Below are 19546 nucleotides of genomic sequence, written 5' to 3' on the forward strand. Positions count from 1 at the left end.
ACACCACAGGAATGGAATCTGCTGAAGGAGTTGGTGGACATTTTGAAACATTTCGATAATTTCAGTTGTTCCATCTGTCTTGTCCCTCAATCACCATCTTGAGAAGCTGAAGCCTCAAGTTCGTTTCCTGAGCGGCCTGGTCAAAGGTCTGCAGGGATCCCTGAAAAAAAGATTTCTTGGGATCTTCATTAATGTGAAAATGGCCCAGTCTCAAGAAGTCACTGCCCCCTTTTCAGACTCAGTCTATCTAAAAGCAGCTGCCTTGGATCCAGCCTTTTGTCTGCTGTGGATTGAGCCCCATGTGCTGGTCAACCGTGACATCATGACAGAGGTGGCACAACGAGTTAAAGGTAAATATTATTGACTTGTAATGCAACTTAAATGCAACGTAAAATATTTTGATCTTAATCTGACCTAGGATCAGATATTAATCGGACTTTACCAATAATAAAAAATTTCAGTCTTGCACAGTATCATTAACATCAGTAATGGTAATAAGGGCTCTTTTTTTACTGTTGTGACACGTGTTTTTTTTTTGTTTTTTTGATCCTGCAAGATGCTGCAGAGATGGAGCCTCCTGTGCCTGTGTCGCTGCCTGCTGAAGAAGAACCAGAGGAAATGAAAGGAGAAGGGCTGTTTGCTGCATACCATAAGAGGCAGAAAAGGCACCCCACCAGCAGTACAGCTAAGTCACTATATTGACATGGCAGAAGGACAGATGCCCTTTTGTTCTGGGCACTGAACAGTAAGACTTTTCCTGCCCTATTTCAAGTAGCCATCCGAGTCTTGTCAGTGCCTGCTTCTAGTGCTCCAGTGAAGAGAGTTTTCAGCCATGGTGAAATCATTCTGCGTCCCCATCGTGCACAAATGACTGACAGACTTTTGGCCAATTTGATATTTTGCAAATGCAATGCAGTGTAGGGGCCTGTCCAGAGCACGCATGCGCACACACACTCACTCTCTGCTCATCACCTGTCCACACATCTCTCTCTCTCATACACATATTATCACGTTGGTTCAGTTTTTCAGTAATAATTTTGAGGATTTTATTGATAACATGTTTAAGTTAGCCCTTAGTTTAGGCTAAACGGACCCATGTCTAGTTGAAAGTTAAATTGTTATATGAAGCAATATGAGGTCAAAACAATACATGACTGAAACTGCTGTGCATTGTTATAGTGCAATATGCTGTAAAAATGTTAATTTCCTGTTTTTTTACTGTATTTGATTACTGTAATTGTATAAAAAGAGGTTTAAATAAATACAAATCTTACAGACATACATTATTTGTATAAATTTTATTTCGGTAGTAAGAGGACTTGAAATGACTCGAAACTAAAATGGTAGGACTTTGGACTCGACTTAAGACTTGTTGGCTTTGACTTTTGACTCAACTTGAGACTTGCCTCATCTTTGACTCGACTTGACTCGGGACACGAGGGCAAAGACTTGAGACTTACTTGTGACTTGCATAACAATGACTTTGTCCCACCTCTGTCTACAGGGTCTGTGGAAAAGAACCAGAACTGTGACTTAAGTGGGCATAATTTCTCAGAATGTAAAACATTTAAAAAAGACAAAAAGTCTGTAACGTTAAAGGAACACGCCCAGATCTTGGGAAATAAGCTTATTCACCGTATCCCCCAGAGTTAGATAAGTCCATACATACCTTTCTCATCTCCGTGCATGCTGTAACTCTGTCTGACGCAGCCTCCGCTAGCTTAGCTTAGTGCCAAGACTGGAAGTGAATGGCCTCAGCTAGCATACTGCTCCCAATAAGTGACAAAATAACGTGAACATTTTTCTATTTATGTGTTGTGATTTGTATAGTCACACTGTGTACAAATATCAAGGTCAGATAAGACACAGCCATCTTTTAACAGTATACATACTGGGAACTATATTCTCAGAAGGCGAAGCACTGCTACTGGGCGGAGTGATTTGCTCACAGCACCCGAGAAGCCCCTGGTCCGCCCAAGTAGCAGTGCTTCGCCTTCTGAGAATATAGTTCCCAGTATGTATACTGTTAAAGATGGCTATGTCTCATATCACCTTGTTATTTGTACACAGTGTGACTATACAAATAATTTTTTTTTGTGAAATTTTTTTTTTTTGCTTCTGGGTCCTCTATGTTTCAGAACCAGTAGGTAAACAACTGGCGTTTAGCTAATTAAATAAATGCTTAATGCTTAAATAGTTAATCGTAAATTGTTGTAATATGCTAATGCCTTGCGAATGTAATGCGCATTTAACTGAAATAAACCAGGCTTAATGACATATGCAGCCTGTATATCCGACCTCCGGAGGATGTAGCCTTCTGTTTTAGCCATTGTAATACGGTTAGATTGAATAACATCATTTGAACTTGAATTGGCACAACTGACGGACAGAACAGAGTCATTTTATTCTCCCAATTAAGTTAAAAAAAGAGATTTGAATTTTTCTGGCACGAAAATTTTTTTCTGGAGAAACAAACTACTTATAAATTAACATAAATTCATGATTTGTTAAGTATGACTAGGTCATGACTTTACTTTAAGGGGCACATCATTAATAACTCATCATTAACTTATAATAAACTAACATAAATTAATGATTTGTTACTGTATTATTGTGTAGGTAATGACATTTATTGGAGGGGTACATTGTTAAAAAGTCAAGTACACATTCTATACATATTCAGCTCATCTAAATCCTAATTTTTGGTGGTTTGTAAAGGAGAGGAGCAGAGGTGAAAATGGTGCAGGCATTTGGAAGGGACATAATGGCTTAAAAAAAGAACAAGAACACAAGACAGATACTATATGTGCATTTTGATAATAAGACAAGCCAGTTCACACAATAACCACAACAATAACCATTATCTGTAGGCTAACACTGATTTAAATTGATAAAGAATAGCTTCCGTCACTCTTAGGCTATATCCACACGAAGCCGGTGCATTCCCTATCCGATCATTTTTTTCCCTTGCTCTAAAAAAATAATCCGTAAACACGAAACCACTGAAACCGACTGAAAGCGGTGTAGTATATATGCCGGACCAGTATGGGGCGCTGTAATTCTGCCACAGATATACACTATACACGGAGAAGAAGACTTTGAGCATGCGCATAGCCAACGTATGGTGTTGTCCATTATCGCTTGTTGGTCACCACAATTGCATAGAAGCAATAGATTTTGCTGTAATAAAGCTAGTAGGCTTTAGTAGCTTCTGTAGCACGAACACAATCACGTAATCCGCCGTTATTGTTGTTGCTGTTACGTGTGACGCTTCCGACACGTGATGTGATGACGTTTTCGCTTCACAAAATATACGGATTGGCTGTACAGACGGAACCGCGAGGGTGTCGGTTTCAGATTTATCCACTTTAGGACCCGGTTTCAAAAAATAGCGGATTCAGTCTCCCAAAACGCCGGATCCGTGTGGATGAAACGCCAATACGATAACAAATTTATGCGTATGCAGTGATACGCGTCTCCGTGTGGACAGCCCCTTAATAGCAGCAGTGGAATAGCTCATTTTAATTATGAATGCATAATTGTACATTTAATGATTAAGGTTAACTGTAAATATTGCAAGAAATCCAGTGCCACTCAATTATGGTTGTAGCTCAGCTGCAGGAGCAAATGTAAACAGTTTTGCATTACAAACCTAAACATTTTGCATAAACAAGTTATTTACGTTCCTCTAGAGAGCATGTTTTTTTTGGGTTACGCAAAGTGTTAATGCATTAACTAACAAACATGTATTAATGTGTAGTTAGGTGGCTGTAATTCATGCATGAATTTATATGACTTATGACATAGTTATGGTTAATTATTGATTAGCACATAGCTTAACTCATCATTAGTTCATAGTAAAGTGATTATTAATTTATGTATTAGTACAAGATTATTCCTGTACCATTATTGTAAAGTGTTACCAAAAACTGTGACCTCTTCCGCTTGACTGAACACTTCAAAATATCATAACTTCCTAATTTCTTGGTCTATTTGCATAATTCAAATACCACAGTGTATGTTATTAAAAGCACAACACGTTTAATATTTCCTCTTTTTAAAAGGTATATATATAAACATTTTATTATTTCTGATTAACCACTAATTAATGAAACTGTCACGGTAGGCAAACACACTGTTTCCTCCGTGTCTTGTGTGTGGTGTTTACTCACCTGTTATGTCATGTGCTCGTTATCCCGATTCCCTTTACCTGTGTTGATTGTCTCACTCCAGCTACTCATCATTACATGCTCTCCATAAATACTCACTCAGCTCTCTGTTCCCTGCCAGATCCTCACTCTATGTTGGTCATCGTGTCGTTTGGATTACCGTGTTTCTGTTTGTTGGATTATTGTGTTGCGTGTCGTCTTCGTGTGGATGTTCCAGTCTTCTGTTGAATTATCACCACTGACCATACTCCACCAACGTCACCACCTACTACCAGCACTCATCACCGTAGTCCTTCGGTCACCATTACCACCAACTGGACTCTGTGTTTTCCCTGTTCTGTGTGTCTTATCATTGTATATAAATAAACCTCTGAGTATCCCTGCGACTGCTTCCTGTACCTTTTTGTATTGTTACAGAAACAGAGAGCATCAATCCACACATATCTTTCCACATGAATCAAAATCCTTTTGTCACGTTCGGGAACACGAGTAAGGACACAAACGCAGGGTTCACACAAAAGGGTAACATTTAATATAAATAACATGAAATCAAACACGAGGAACAACACAGGCAGGTAAGAACAACGACTGGAACACTGGAAACAAACTTGACATCAGCGACAATCATCCGGCAAGTGCACATACAACAGGCAGGGGTATATATACAAACAGACTAACGATACACAGGTGTGATGAGGCAGGTAATTAATTAACAAGAGTCCAGGTGACGACAATCGGAACAGACACAAAACATGACACGGATTCCACCGTGACACCTTTAAAATAAAAGCTATATTCACATATTTATTGTATGAAACAGACAATTGGCATTGAATTTCATTGTTTCTTTAGTATTTCTTAATTGACTAATAATGCTGGCGAGCAATTTATTCAGATATTAATACATCTTATTCTACAACTACAAAGCAATTTTACTTCTGCTTACATATTAGATTAAACAGAGTTTAGTTTACATGACAAGATCTAGATCAAGAGAAAAAATACAAACTTTTATTTAGTTTCTGGCTTAAAATCAGACAATTCTGTTAACAAAATGATTACAAAAATAGTTGACGATTATTTTAATAATTGATTAGTTGTCGATTAATCGTTTCAGCTCTAGTATAATGTTAGATCTTGGCATATAAACTCTGCTGCTAATTCATACATTGACACTTCAAGTCTACAGCATCATCATACGATTCATTCTCACCCCAATAGGCACTTACATAAGTTCCTTTTTTCTTTTTTTTCAGTTTCTCCACTCGTCCTGAGTAAACAGTTTTCTCCCCAGAATCACTATCAAACCATACATGACAAATGTTACGGCCCATAAAGCACCAGAGAGAATATCAGTCACAGCAGAAATTGAGTTTTCTTCCAACTCAGGAAACTCAATCTCGATCAGGGACACATCTAACACTTTAAGTTTGTTTTCAATAGCTTTTCGCTCCTTTTGATCCTTCTTTTGACACTTCAGGGCAGCCCTTTGTGATAATTCACGCCTCATATGCACATGACTTTGCCGATTAATTTGTCTTTTCTTTCGAGCCATACCTACTGCCCAATAGATTAACTTATTCCTGTTAGGACATTTCAGTTCATCGAGGTACTCAACTAGATGTTTTTTTTGAGCCCTCATCCTAGATAACAAGAAGCATAGGGTGGCATTAGGAGCTCGGTGCTTGGCAGCACTAAACATACCCATCATTTCTTCAGAGTCAACGTTGTGTGGCCTAGCTGTTTCAATTTCTTTCCGTAATACATCAGTCACAACCAGTTCTAAATATGACAGCAGCTGTAGCAGAAAGACAGACAGACATCATACTGACAAAAGAATCTTTGTCCGATGGAAACTCTAGGAGTTGAGTCACACTTGTCAAGAGTGTCACCAAAAAAATCTGTCTCACGAGTAAGGACACTGATTGGATCCTGTTGCGCTTCTTTGAGGGATGACAGAACATTTTTGACAATATTTATTCCTTCCAGGTGATCAACTTGCTTATCGGCAGAAGTGTAAAACTTCTTCATCCAAGGGCCTGATAATAGTTTTCCATTCAATCCGAGGACCTGGATTCCCAACTTGGCAGTTGGGTTAGTGAAGTCTTTGTGCAAGCTTGACAGCAATCCACCACATGACACTGTCCCAGTTCTCAAGAACTTCTCAAACAGTTCATAATGCTCTACAGTATGTATTTGCCACATAGGTGAAAAAGTACATGGAGACGATTCCCGCAATAACGGGGTAGCCACGGGGCAAATTGAAATCTTCAAGAAAAGTAGTGAAACCCTTTGGGTCTCCCTTCCCATCCTTATAACAAAGTTTGTTCATTTGGAGGACAATGTTTGCTGCCATACAGTCTTTACCAAATACATGTCCCTTAGAAGTCTCCAATGTCTTCAATGCAGCCTTACATGAACTGGCAATGGTGTCGATGGGATGAAGGTTGCAGATAAGCTCATTAAGAGGTTTGCCCCACGACTCTGTAATTCTCTGGATTGCAACATGGTTTACAACTGCGCGGTCTGTCAAAACATTTGAAATGTTGCTGATAATAGATTTATGGCAGTCTTGGTAATCACAGGAATAAAAAACTGAATAAACTTTAGCCAGTTCATCATTAGAACTTGTCACATGTTCAGCATAGTCTTCTGCAGTGCGACTGGGTAATTGATCGATGGCTACTACAAAGCACTTTGTTTTAGTTGTAAGATGTATGCTATTTATATGAACACCTTCCTGTGTTGTTGCGTCAAGTCCTAATGTAAGGTTCTTGGTAGTCATTGCCACACCAGCGGTTTGTAGGTCCGATATCTGCTTGACAGTATTTCTGTGGGAAACAGCAGTAATCTTTACTCCAAATCGCATAGCAAACCTTCTGATGAGTACTATATTATTAGTAGGAACTTAGTTGATTATTGAATCATATACCATCTGTCTCACATCTAATGAGAAGGTTTTCTCATTTTTCTTAGTTTTTTTCTGCACAACAGACGTTTCATTAGTAATAGATTCTTTAAAACAGAGTGTTTCATTCTCTAAGTACCTTATCTCGTCATCTTTTTCAGTTAACAAGTATGAGAGTCTAGTATATTGATTCTCATGAGGTTTTTACTTGTAGTAAAAAGCCTGTTTTGTTGGACTGCTTCAATCTGCGGTATTTCTTTATCAGTTTGGCCAACTTACATTTAGTTTCCTGTAGTTCAGAAGGCCATTTTGTGGTTTTCAGTTCATGTTGAAGAATCCTAATTGTAGATTTTTTTCTCTTTATGATTGCATTTTGCCTTTTAAGACACTGGTTCAGGTACTTCACGCTCTTATGCTGTCTCAGCTGCTTTCTTATCAACTTCATCTCCATAGCTTGCTTTTGCTTCATTTCACTTCTAGATGTTGCCATTAATTCCAGTCTTCTCCTCATTTTAAGGTTTCTGATGGTGTAGGTTCTAACTTTGGAGAGGTGGGTTCATCACTCGTAGATGTAGGAGGATCAGTCCTGGAACTAGGGGAATGATGTACATGGAAAACTTCATTGTAGATCTCCTTAAATTTTGCCATATCTGCATCACGAGATAGGTTCTTAAATCTGTGTAATTATCTGGACACAAGGGATCCTACTTGATTATGTAGAATTGAGATTCCAGGAATTTTGTTACTTATATCCTGGACAACATTCGTCCAAGAATGGTCATTAGAAATGAATGAGAGTAACACGTGACCATTCTTTAGCTCCTCATGATTAACTGGTACAACAGTGAAATGTTCCATCAAATACTGACAAGACAGGCCTGGCGCAGGAGAAAACGAACGCTTTGACTTTTTCTTTGGTGGCATGATGGTATAACCTAGGGAATAAATATTGTTTTATTTAATTTATATCCAATTTAATTCATGAATATTGAATGCGGTTCCAAAATTGCTCATCTAGAAGAAATTTCTATTTTGTTGTTGTGGAAATATAAATATGTAAACACCACAGGACCTACTCCAGTTTTTCAGTATAATTTAAAATAAATATATACATATTAAGATTACTACTTCATAATTGTATTTATTTCAGTTAGGATGAAAAGCGACTCACCTTGAATGACATGGAATTCAAGCTTTTTTCCCACCACTGGCATTGTTTCATCAAGAAGGGCCGCATATTAATATATACATATTAAGATTACTACTTCATAATTGTATTTATTTCAGTTAGGATGAAAAGCGACTCACCTAGAATGACATGGAATTCAAGCTTTTTTCCCACCACTGGCATTGTTTCATCAAGAAGGGCCGCATTAGAAAAAAATACCTACAAAATAGACAATTATTTATTTCTCAGAAGTAATATTAATTGATGATTGTTATTTTTCATTTATAAATCAATAAATGCATGCATGTTGAATTTCGTTTAAGAATAAACATCAGTAGGCAAAATAAATTCATTCTCACAATACACAGAAATAAGGCCTACAATAAGACCTACACAGGTCTCCTTTTTAGGAAGAAGAGTAATGACTGCCCTTCGACTACTTATTGGCAGTAAACCTGTATTCAGACTTTCAATAAACACTTAAAGGCGCAAAAGATGATGTTTTTCGCCGACTGAGAATCCAAAAACGGTTACTGAGTTTTTTAAATGAGCGCATGCGTAAGAACAGCCTCCCTCCTTCACAGCTCATTTCTAGGGAACGCCTTCCAAAACTCGTGCACGAATATTTGAACACGAGTGTTTGTTTAACACCGGCATATGCTGTGTCACGTGACTCGCGTCAGTGGATTCATTATGTGAAATGATGAGAAATAAAGAGACTTTGACTTTGATAATAAACAAATAAGACGTTAAAGAGCACCTTTTATGCTAATAAATTAGCACGTTAGCACGTTATTGTAATATCCCATAGTACATACATGTTATTAAAACTTTAACTAATGCATTGTGAGTCTTATAAATTGCTAACATACCTCACCGATTTCTCCCTGTCTGGAAAACGCTCGGATTTAGTTCCTGTCTCCGCCTCCCAAAATGTCTAGTGTACTCGGATTGGTCAGATGACTACTCAACTTTTATTGGTCAACTGGGTTCGGCGTGTGTTTGAAAGGTTACGCCCCTGACTACGCGTGGGTTTTCCGGTTCTGACTGAGAGTCACAGGCAACATAAACAAGCGTTATATTTCTCTATAAACGATGGTGTCTGTACTGCCTTACCACTTTGAGCTCGATCCAGAGAGTTCAGACAGCCGTTACGATATAAAAGATCTCCGTCAATGAACGTGATTGGATTTAACTTTTTTAGGTGTCCTTAGCTCTGCCAGAATGCTAAACGAAGACGAAAATGTGCTGCAAAGACATCCAAAAGGTAATTATAACGTACTACATTACTTTGCAAACTATATGGAAACACCAAATGTAGCACACATAAAGTATTTGTTGAAATGATTATAAAACTATTTCACTTGTTAACATTATTTTACTATAGTAAACTTTATTATAAAAGACTGCTTACATATTATATCACTGTGCAAACTATATGGAAACACCAAATGTAGCACAAAGAAAGTATTAATTGAAATGAATGTTAGTTCTACATTATTTTACTATGGTAAACTTTATTATGAAAGACTGCTTACTTATAAGTGCTATGTTTTTACTTATTAGGTTTTAAGGAGAATGCAACAGGTTCCAGGGCCTCTTACCTGCGTGATTCATCATCCAGGTTTTGCACAAATTGTCTTAATCCCTACACACAGAACATTTATTGTGCCGACTATAAACCTTTGAGGCGCAGGACTAGAGTAAGTTTTATTACATTTTTAAACCAATAACACTAAAGTATCATTATAGTAACAAAGTACCCAAAAGAACAAAAGATGTAACTTTAAAGAAAATATAGTAGTCAGTCAAAAGTTTTTTTATTTATTACAAATATATATTTCAATGTTTAACAATATACAAATAAACATACTTTAGTAACCATATTGTGCTCTTCTTTCAAAAATTGTTCAATTCACTACTTACAACTATCTATTCAGATAAATGGCATATCAAAGCTTTGTCAGCTGGTGCTATTTAAGACGACACTATAAGGTTATCATCCTGTTGTGTGTTGTTCTCCAGATATGCTTGGAGCTTCCTGATCAGATTGGTGGCTTCCGACGGCCCCTACTGTGATGACTGTATGTGAAAATCAGGAAGCAAATGCAGGACTGAATGAAACACAGTTTATTATATAAATGACACAGATGATACGGATGATATAGTTGGACAGACAAAGGCTGCGGTGACGAATCCTGGTGCTCGTGGGTGAAGTCAGGTGAACGGATGAAACCGGATACACAAACAGGCAGACCTTCACGCGAAGACGAGACCACAGGAACGCACGAACACGAGAACACAGGCAAGACATGTAGCGTAATCATCTGGCAGTGAGAAGAGAGAATGGGTGAGTATATATGCCGTCTGAATAACTACCACCAGCTGGAGCAAAGCAATCACGCACACCTGCACTCACTCAGATCATTAGTGATCAGACACACACACGCACACTTCAGTCATACAGACAACACAACACAGAAAGTCAAGATGGACTTATCCTACCGTGACAGTACCCCCTCCCCCACGGACGTCACCTGACGTTCCCGGGCTCCTTGACCTGTGATGGAATTCATCAATAAGGGAGTGATCCAATATGTCCCGAGCAGGAACCCAACTTCTCTCCTCCGGACCGTAACCTTCCCAATCCACCAAGTACTGAAATCCGCGTCCCCTCCGTCTAGAGTCCAGAATACGGTTAATCGAATAAGTTGGTTCCCCGTCTACGATACAAGGCGGGGGGGGGAACCGGGACCGGCGGATTAAGACGAGATTTAAACACGGGTTTGATTTTGGAAATGTGGAAAACCGGATGAATTCGTCTGTACACAGGAGGGAGATTAAGGCGGACTGTTACTGGATTAATGATTTTAGCAACAGCAAATGGACCTATAAATTTGGGAGTCAACTTATTCGAGACGGAACGCATCGGAATATTCTGAGTAGAAAGCCACACTTTTTGACCCACGACGTAAACGGGAGGCTTCGACCGGTGGCGATCGGCCTTAGCCTTGGTGCGTTGTCTCACTTGGAGTATGACCTCACGTGCCCTGCTCCAAGTGCGACGGCACCTCTGGACGAAAGCGTGCGCGGAGGGGACCACGACCTCGGACACCAGACTGGGAAATAATGGTGGTTGGTACCCTAAACTACACTTAAACGGAGATAGGCCCGTAGCTGACACTGGTAATGAATTGTGCGTGTACTCCACCATAGAGAGTTGTTGGCTTCAGGAGGAAGGATTTTTGGAGACCAAACATCGCAACACTCTTTCCACATCCTGATTGGCTCGTTCGGTTTGACCATTGGTCTGAGGATGAAACCCTGAAGACAGACTAACCGTAGCCCCTAGTAATCTGCAGAACTCTCGCCAAAATTTAGATATAAATTGGGGACCCCTATCGGAGACCACGTCTGTCGGAAGGCCATGTAACCGGAATACGTGATCAACGATAGCGACCGCTGTCTCCTTGGCTGAAGGCAATTTGGGCAAGGGAATAAAATGAGCCGCCTTCGAGAATCGGTCCACTACGGTTAAAATCACCGTATTGAGATTATCACGTGAAACTAAACCATATCCAATCAGAAAGTGTTATATCAGTTATAAAATTGGCTACTACTCCCAGTTTATCATATATTGTTGTAATAAACGTATGACTTGCATTCGCAAGCTGCTCAGTTAACTTGAATGCACCAGGTTTCATGACATATGCAGCCTGCATATGCGACCTCCGCAGGCTACAGCCTTCGGTATGAGAAACTGTCCAACTAAAGTTAATTGTGGACAGCAGAGATAAAAGATCAGTTTGTTGATTTGTGCCAACAGCACGAATGTTTATAAAACGTGTCTTGTAAAAATTATTCCAAGCACTATAATTGAAATGTCTTCCTGCAGATCGTCCGCCATGCTTATTCTGAAGTCTTGCGAGATTTTGTGGGATTTCCTGTGTTCACAGTCGAGACTTTGGTTAAAAATCTGTTTGTGTGTGGTTTGCTGTCTTTGACACATCATGGCACCCCAACACCAGGCACGTGCACACATAGACATCAAAGGGGGCTTGAGCACCTGCCCTTTTTATTCCTGGAGAGAAAGTGCCCTTTTTCTGTGCTTTTTTATTTTAAAAAAATTAATATAATCTTTATTCATATAACAACTGATGTCTGTCTGTTTCTTGTGTTTTTTACTTATTACTTATTTAATTTAACACAAATTCATTCAGGAATCATTTAAATGAGGTTTAAACTCTTATAAAAAGAAAAATAGCGCTATTTGTGGTACACAAACGGTTAACAGATGAGTCCCGCCTCCAAAACTTACATCGCTAATATGATTGGCTTTACCTTTCTTAAGTCCCGCCTCTCTAACCTACTTCGCTTTATGATTGGTTTGTGTACACTCGTGTAATGTAGGCTGCATTCGCGCTTGTAAGAAGCGCCAAAGCTCAGCCTGAACGAGACGCAATGTGCATGATTATGCAGGCAGCTACCGGTAAGTGTGTGAGGAAGAAAGCATTCTTATATTAAAATTTTTATGCACAAAATATGGGACACGTTGTTACACATAACGATTCAGGGACATTGTTTTCCATGGCAATCCCATATTAACCTGAAGAGTTGCAAACGTGTAACCGTATAGTGCAGTGGTCTCCAACCTTTTTATTAGCAAGGGCTACCACAATGTATAAAACAATCTGGAGGGCTACTTTTTGATATAGTCTACTTAAAACTTTTTGTTTTACTTGTTTATTTTATTTTATTTGACTTGTTTATATGTTTTAGTATTGTTTAAAATTTTAACATACGTAAACCAAGCCAAGCTAATATAAAAAATATGTAATTAATAAATATTACAGTTGAGACTTTTAATAGAATGTGCTTTGGCATGTTGGTGACCCCTGGTATAGTGTATGTAGTTTCAACAGACTGCTCATAAAATAATTAAGCACAAACAATAATATAATTTCTAACTACAGTAGTAAGCTTTTCTTGTTTAAGTAGCCTAGAATGTGTTAAACTGGAGTGCTGTAGTAGATTGGGAAGAAATCTGATGGTTCAGTATTTTATCTGCCTAGTGAGAATTTTCACTGACATCACAAAAAAGTAAAATATAAAATACAAATAAAATGGTCTATTTTTGCTCTATTTGAAAGGATCATGAATAATAATGCTGAGCTCTGCTCTGATGCTCATGCCAGAAGCTCACATTAGAAAGCAGACCTTATATATCGAGCCCTTATCAGATGAAAATACAGATTTTGAGTAACAACTAATTGTTAAATAATAGAACTTCAGCTAAACGCTAGCATATAACATTTACTGGCATGTATCACTAACTCAGCAGTCACAACTTTGTTTTTAGCATTTTAACAAATTTGTAAATTAATGTGTAATTTGATGTTGGGGCGTACATCTCGACTTAGATCAAGTCTTTCCCCCTAAAATTTAGAAATATTAGAAAATTTAGACTATTTTGTAGACATCTTTTGAAAATGAAACAATTGCGTAAGGTTGAGGAAGATAAAATTAATTAATTTTTTTAATTATTTTTTTTAAAAGGAAGTCAGAGTTGCGTTTATATATATACTTTTTTGTTTAAAAAAAGAAAAAAAATACATAATTATGAGAAGTGCCCTTTATTTCACTTGAGCCCCTGCCCCTCAAAATGTCTGTGCACGTCCCTGCCCCACACACTATAGGAGCAAAACGGTTAAGTCTAGGATTTTTTATCCTCATGTTTATGGTCTATCACATTTTTTAAATCTTATAAGATGTAAAAAATCTTTTGGGGTGTACCCAGCATTAGATGGTGCATCCATCTGCTCTAGATTTAAAAAACGCGAGCGAATCAACGCACCCTCTACTTTAAGGCCAAGCAGATCTATATCTTTGATTGTCTGCTGATTCAGCCACAGACTGTAAATAAGTTATCTCTGTATCTAAATCTTTCATGCAGTTATTTAACTCATTGGTGATTTTTCTAGTGTACACTTCAGTTGTTTTATCTGTGTTTTACCGAAGTCCCACCACTATTGTATATCTTGGAAGGTTATTTTGTAGTTTTAAAATCTTTCCAAAAGAAATTTCCAAAAACATCTTTAAAAACTTTGTTATACAGCAGACCTAATATGCACTTTGGGGTTTAACATGGTTTTAAAGAAAAGAAACCAAAACCATTTAGTGATCACGAGGGTAAGCCCATGTGTATTGTCTTTGGTAATTATGTAATTATTTTGATGTCTCCAAATATCTTGTAATTCGATAACTTGTATCAACCTGGCAATACGTATACAGTCATGGCCGGATTACCATATGGACAACTGGGGCAGTTGCCCCGGGCCTCTGGCCACCAGGGGGCCCCCGACGACATGTCATGTAACGTGCATTTTTTTTGCACAACGATATCAAATACAAAAAACACATTTTGTACATAAAACATATTTTGATGTAATGTGCATTTATGCCACTAAAATAAATTAAAACGTGCATGTCAACAGTCTAATGTTTACACACTCACTGTATGAGCGTGACAAATTGACCAATTAAACAGTGTGGATATTTTCTACCAGAAGACATGCCCTTTACAATTGGTACAATCATAAGGGAGGGCGGGTTTAATGTCAATTCTTGACTAAATTAAGAAAAAAAACATAGCTAGACCACAAAACCAGAAAAAATGGATCAACGCTCTCCTAGCGGATATATTAAGCGAAAGCAAAAAAAGGAGAAAGACGCGAGAGGAGCAGCTCTTTTACAAAGTGTGCCTTCTATCGACAGTTTTTTTTAAAAGGTGGTTGCTAGTTGCTCGTTAGACAAGGCACCTGTTTCTAATGTTAGCAATGAGGCTGATTGTGAGACCACCAGTCCCGCTTGCGAGCCCGTGCCGCCGGAGAGTCTCTCGCCACCGCCAGAGACGCTCTCGCCACCACCTGGAGCAAGCAGGGCTACACGTGACATAGTCACAGAGGTTAGTACAACCAGCTCAAGCACAACCCGTGGAAATATAAATGACCCGTCTTAGTGGGGCATGATGGACGAGTGACTTCGAACAGCGTTAATTGAAAGTGGGGTGTCTGCCTTCCAAAACCGAGCGGCCAAATATCCAGCGTCAACATGGGACGTTTCTGGCGGTAGGACACATTCACTAACTAATGATTTATTTTCTTGCCGCTTACAAAATGGAACTTACAGCATAGAACCAACATGATTGCATTATCACAGCGATGTAATCCAACTGGTACTGTTGATGCATCACTTGTGCGGCAAGTGGAGGGAGAGAGCAAGTATTGGAAAGAGGTGCTGAGGCGCGTTGTTGCCGTGATAAAGTTTTTAAGTGAGAGAGGCCTACCATTCTGTGGCGACGATGAGCTTCTAGGGTCAGCGCACAATGGAAACTATTTGGGGATTTTAGAGCTGATTTCTTAGTTTGATCCCTTTTTGGCTGATCACATTCAGAAATATGGACAGAAGGTTAGAGGCAGTACCTCTTATTTGTCTTCTACAATATGCAAGGAATTCATTGTGCTAATGAGACGAGATGGAGACAAAAACAGAATTCTATTAGCGTAGGGGCCGTTCGCATGTAATGCAAGTGTCATACATTATAGTGGTTTAATTCAGTTCGGTTCCAGACAGGCTAACTATTGCGGCAATAGTATATTACCCATATGAGGTATGTGAGTGCTTTGTTCTAGACAAAATAACTACTGCGGAAAAAGTACATTTACTGGACATTCTATGTGAATGCTTTGTTAAAGAAGAATGTCTTAAGTTTAGATTTAAATTGCTCGACTGTGTCTGATACTCGAAAATTTTTTGGTAAATCATTCCAGAGCTTAGGGGCCAAGTAGGAAAAGGATCTACCACCTTTAGACACTTTTGATATTCTAGGGATAATTAAGTAACCAGAATTTTGTGATCGCAGTTGGATTGTATTCTGATAGTAGTTCTTTAATATACGAGGGCGCTAGGCCATTTAAGGCTTTGTAGGTGATTAGTAATATTTTAAATTGTATGCGATATTTAACTGGTAGCCAGTGTAAAGATGCAAGAATTGGACTTATGTGGTCATACTTTTTTGATCGAGTAAGCACTCTTGCGGCGGTGTTTTGAACCAGCTGTAGCTTGTTTACCTGATTTGCGTTGCATCCCCCGAGTAACGAGTTACAATAGTCTATTCTAGAGGTCATAAAAGCATGAATAAGCTTTTCTGCATCTGATGCATACAGCATATGGTGTATTTTTTAGATATTTCGGAAGATGGAAGAATGCTGTGCGGCAGATGTTGGAGATATGACTATCGAAAGATAGATTCCTGTCAAACATTACGCCTAAATTCTTAACCGTGGACGATGGCACCACCTTGCAGCCATCTATGGGCAACTTGTAATCTGACATATTATGTTTGGAGCAATTTGGTTCAATAATAAGTATCTCAGTTTTATTGGAGTTTAGCATAAGAAAGTTATGTGCCATCCAGTCCCTAATATTACTAATGCAGTCTGTTAGCTTAGTAAACTGATGGGTTTCGCTAGGATGTGACGAGATGTAAACCTGGGTATCATCCGCATAGCAGTGAAAACTTATGTTATGTTTCCTGATAATGTCTCCTAGAGGTAACATATATAACGAGAATAGGATAGGGCCTAGAACTGATCCCTGAGGTACGCCGTATTTAACGGGGGAGTGATAGGACTCTTCCTCATTTACATAAACAAAGTGATATCGATTGGTTAGATAACGCCTGACCACTGATGCCAACATAGTTTTCTAGTCTATTAAGTAAGATTCTGTGATCTATTGTGTCAAAGCCTGCACTAAGGTCTAGTAATATAAGGATTGAGATTTCACCACGGTCGGATGTTAATAGGAGGTCATTTGTAACTCTAAGCAGCGCTGTCTCTGTGCTATGGTGGGGCCTGAATCCTGATTGGAACTTTTCATATGTATTATTATTCGCTATGAATGCTTGCCACTACTTTTTCTAATATTTTAGAAAGAAAAGGTAGATTTGAGATTGGTCTAAAGTTATTAAGATCTCCCTGGTCAAGGTTTGGTTTTTTAATGAGCGGTCTAATAACTGCTAGTTTGAAAGCTGTTGGAACGTATCCTAATTCTAGCGATGAGTTAAAGATATTTAGTACCGTGTCTGACACTACATGAAATTGAGATTTCACCACGGTCGGATGTTAATAGGAGGTCATTTGTAACTCTAAGCAGCGCTGTCTCTGTGTTATGGTGGGGCCTGAATCCTGATTGGAACTTCGTTGTGTGACAAAATGGAACGCTTGGAAACAGCCTTCATGGCCCATTTCTGAGATGCCGTCCTACACAGGTTTAAGATGACAAGTGAGCTGTTGCAGAAAAGTGACATTGATTTAAAGACTGCTGTGCGACTACTGGAGTCTTTGCTGTCATTTGTGGCATCACTTTGGGATTAGTTTTCAGACTTTGAAAAGACTGCCATGGGTGTAAGAAATGTGTGCCAGACCTATCAGCACAACCTTCATCGGTTAAGGAAACGGAAAGCATTTGCAGATGAAACCAGGGAGCATGAAGTCACAATTGAGGGGAGCCACAGATTTCAAGTTGAGACTTTCAACGTGATTTTGATCAGTTACTCAGCTGTCTCAATCAACGACTGGATGCATACAGGCCTCTAAATGATTGCTTTGGAGTTCTGTTTGAAGGCAAGGAGTCTGACACCAGTGATATTCGTAAGCGTGCCAATACACTTTCCTCTGCTTACCCAACTGATTTGGATCAGAGCTTTGCAGACAAGCTCATTCAATTTAAATTCTTTGTAAGAGATGAGCAGGATAATTCACCCTCAAAACTTTTGCAGATTGTGTTAAGAAATGGCCTACAATCAACCTTTCCAAACGTGTTTGTTGCCCTAAGACTTTTTTTTACTATTATTATTTTTTTGAGTATTATTACATGCTATTATGCTTGCTACTGGTTTGTATGATTTAATTACATTTATAGATGGTGTGTTGTTCATTTTTCATTGGCTGCTGTAGCCTACTGAACAATCAATTGCATTTTGTAACCGACAAAGTTTTAAATATATAACTAGCTGAGGTTGAGTTGATAGGAAGAGGAGTGGGATGGGCCCATGATGCCTTTGTGCCCAGGGGCCCAGAATGTGTTAATCCGGCCCTGTATACAGGAAGGCATGTGAGGTTCCATATTATTTCTATCAATATTTATTTCTGTGCAGTTAAGAACCTCTAAAAAACGAATCCTTTCTATGGCAGAAGTTGGAGCATAAACACATAAAAACAAAAATAAAGTTTTCAAAAACTGCTTTTACTTTTAAAAGTCTTCCACCTATGATCTCATCAACACTGTAAGAAATATGACAAAAACTTCTAGAAAATAAAATCCCCACACCACCACTAAGTGAGGTATTGTGACTAAGAATCGAAACCCCATCCCATTCTTGCATCCAATCAACCGCAATCTTTACATCACTATGTGTTTATTGAACAAGGGTAACCTCTATTCTTTTTTGTTTAACAATTTCAAATAATTCAGCTCTCTTTTCAATGTTCCTGGCAGCCATTAACATTCAATACACACTTCAGCCTTCAATATAAAATAAAATAAAAAAGTAGTTAATTTGAGAAACATTTTGATATTGTCAACATCGTAGTCTTGACATGAAATTTTGCTCTGAGACAGGGTAGTACTCCAGTCAGAAAACTCACTATCACGGTCTGACCCATCTGATCATAGAAATTTTACTTTGAAAGAAAAAAAAACTAAAATGTGCTTACTTCTCATGCCATGTGTCTCTTTTTTTTTGAGGATAAGTAAAATTGATGGTTTTTAAAAATTATGTGGTCACATGACCAATTTCTTCTATGGTTTCCAGAAACAAGGGGTGGAACTATTTCCCCCCTGGCACAAATCACCCCACTCTCCCCTATATAAATATATATATACTTCTACAGTGGGACCACAATGCTGAAAGGTTTATCCAAGTTCTAGATACATATGATCCCATTCAGACGTCATCTCTTTCAGGGAAGACATTGCATTTTCCAACATAACAATGCCAGACCATATACTGCATCAATAACAACATCATGACTGCGTAGAAGAAGGATCCGGGTACTGAAATGGCCAGCCTGCTGCAGTCCAGATCTTTCACCCACAGAAAACATTGGGCCCATCATAAAGAGGAAGATGTGACAAAGAAGACCTAAGACAGTTGAGCAACTAGAAGTCTGTATTAGACAAGAATAGGACAAGATTCCTATTCCTAACCATTGGTCCTCCTCCCGCTGTTCCTTATGT

The sequence above is a fragment of the Paramisgurnus dabryanus genome, chromosome 9 (genome assembly GCF_030506205.2).
Source record: "Paramisgurnus dabryanus chromosome 9, PD_genome_1.1, whole genome shotgun sequence".
NCBI classification, from domain to species: Eukaryota; Metazoa; Chordata; class Actinopteri; order Cypriniformes; family Cobitidae; genus Paramisgurnus; species Paramisgurnus dabryanus.